This window comes from Pundamilia nyererei, unplaced genomic scaffold (assembly GCF_000239375.1).
Source record: "Pundamilia nyererei isolate P.nyererei 1_Seehausen unplaced genomic scaffold, PunNye1.0 scaffold00225, whole genome shotgun sequence".
Classification (NCBI taxonomy): domain Eukaryota; kingdom Metazoa; phylum Chordata; class Actinopteri; order Cichliformes; family Cichlidae; genus Pundamilia; species Pundamilia nyererei.
The window spans coordinates 655,701-658,530 of NW_005187626.1; positions in this window are offsets into that span (position 1 = coordinate 655,701).

Consider the following 2,830-nt stretch of genomic DNA (forward strand, 5'->3'; position numbering starts at 1 on the left):
GGCAGCCTACGTCTATTGCAGCATCACTAAGGGAGGATTCAGGGTCACCTGGTCCAGCCCTAACTATATGCTTTAGCAAAAAGGAAAGTTTGAATCTTAAAAGTAGAGATAGTGTCTCCTGAATCCAGACTGTGATGAGCTCTGAAACCTGACTGAAACTCTTCCAATAAGCCATTCGTCTGCAGATGGTCTGCTTGTTGTTTCACACTCCTACTCTGAAAGGAAGGTTGGAGACTGGCTGGTTGTTACTGATTGCTGTCTGTCTCTCGTCTTCTCTCTGCAGCCTGTTTGTGTGGAAGTGTCAGTGAGGTCTCTGCAGTCCTGTTGGGTTCACAAGAGTCTCCTCCTCTTCTCCTCTGATGCTGCTCCCCCGACTCCTCGGTCTGAACTCTGACCCGAGTTCACCTCTTGCTGTACAGTTAATGTGAGGACGTGTTTCCTGCTGTTGTGGCGTGTTGCTGTGACCCGTGTAGCTGTGTCTGGTTTGTCGGGATGTGCCTTTCTCACAAACTCTGACCAAACATTTGATACAACTTTATTTATAACGGTGGTGCTATCAGACTGTCGTGGTGTCCTGTCAGAAGATGATGATGATGAAGATAAAAAAGAGGAAAATGGATCTGTGTTTGATCCTAGTTATTAAAAAGGGAAAAAGTAGAAAACAGTTTGTATGGAACTTCATTTAAAAAGTAAAAGAATTCTACCTCAAAAGAGAACAAATAGAAATGAAGAAAATGTATTTATTAAGGTAGAAAATAAATATTTACATCCACATGGTGGCGCTGTCTTCTCTCTGCTGTTTGTCTGATAATAAAAAAACACTTTTCTTGGAACCCCACACAGAGGGATCAAAGGTCATCAGGACCTGTCAGGACTCTTGCTGCAGCATTTTGGATTAGCTGAAGGCTTCTTTTAGAAGTCTTTAAGGAAAGTATGGATAGAGGTGCACTCCCTCCCACTTTATGTCAAGGTTTGATCACCCTCATTCCAAAACCAGGAAAGGATCCTTTGCTCTTAGACAATTGGCGACCAATCTCTTTACTGAATAATGATTATAAGATATTGGCACAAATTCTGGCTAATAGAATGAAACCTGTATTAGATAAAGTTATTGATGAGAGTCAGTCTGGTTTCATGCAGAATCGTCATATCTCAAACAACATAAGATTAATTCTAGACATAAGAGATTACCCAGAACTTGTACAGGATGATAGTCTTATTCTTTTTTTAGATTTCTACAAGGCGTTCGACTCCTTAGAGCATGAGTTTATTTTTACTGCTTTAAATAAATTTGGGTTTGGTCAGTCCTTCTGTAATGCCGTTCGGACACTGTATTCCAATAGTAACAGCTCCATAGAGCTTGCCACTGGTACTTCCCCAAGATTTTCTCTAAAGCGTGGAGTGAGGCAGGGTTGCCCCCTATCCGTATATTTATTCCTTCTTTCTGTGCAACTCCTTAATTCGCACATTAAACTCAGTTCTTTAAAAGGCCTGGTCATTGCTAACAGAGAAATACTCATAAGTCAGCTGGCAGACGTTACAGCTCTCTTCTTCAGAGACGCCTCGCAAGTTTCAGTGGCCATTAACAATATACAGCCATTCTCTAAAGCCTCCGGACTTTCACTCAACCTGCATAAATGTGAACTTTTACCAGTTAAAAGTTGTTTAGCAACTTCAATTCATGGAATACCTGTAAGAAACTCTGTAAGATACCTTGGAATTCAAATAATAAAAAATGAGCAATCCAGATGCTCCACAAACTTCATTCCTATTATAGATAAATCCCAAAAAACCTTTAATCATTGGCTACAGCGAGACCTGTCATTGAAGGGTAGAGTTCTGCTATCGAAGGCTGAAGGTATCTCCCGTCTAACCTATGCTGCCCAGTCACTACATGTTGATAATACAACCTGTAAGTCAATTAACAAATTATTATACAATTTTTTATGGAAAAATAAAACTCACTACTTACGTAAATCAGTAGCTTTAAATTCATATGATAAAGGAGGCATAAATTTTATTGATTTCGGTGCTCTTAACAACACCTTTAAAATAAAGTGGATTAAAAAGTATTTAAAGAATCCCACTTCTATCTGGAACTTTATCTCACATCATGTGTTCTCTAATGTAGGCGCCTTAACGTCCTGCTGCTCTGCAGTTACAGTATTCCAAAGATACCACTGAAACTTTCTCACTTTCATGAACAAATTCTTTTGGCATGGGCGCTGATTTACAAACACAATTTCTCTCCACAAAACGGTTTTATTTGGAATAACTGCAATATTATTTATAAAAATAAAACTCTTTTTTAAAATAACTGGTTTAATAATGGAATAATCTTGGTTAGTCAGTTATTTAGAGAAGATGGACTCTTTTATAATGACTGAGTTCCTCAGGAGATGTACCGATAACGCCTAAAGAATTCTCAATAGTGTTCGATGCCATCCCATCTGGTCTGTCCATGTTACACAGATGCTCCCACAGTGCTCCACTACAGGTCACTCCCCCGGATGTGTTACATTCTTCTCCTGGCAATGTTTGCTTTTCCTCTCATAAGTCTATAAATACCAAAATAAGATCTCTCTTTCAGGATGCAATGGTCTCTGTTCCATCAGCCATATTTTATTGGGCCAATTTTGTAACAGATATTGAATGGAAAAAAGTTTGGACTTTACCACAAAGGTTTTTCTTAACAAACAAAATTAAAGAGATTTCCTTTAAGTTGATTCTTAAGTTTTACCCTACCAAACAATATTTGTCCAAATTTATGGCTGAAATAAATGTAAATTGTACCTTCTGTCAAGAGCAACCTGAAACAGTTTCTCATCTG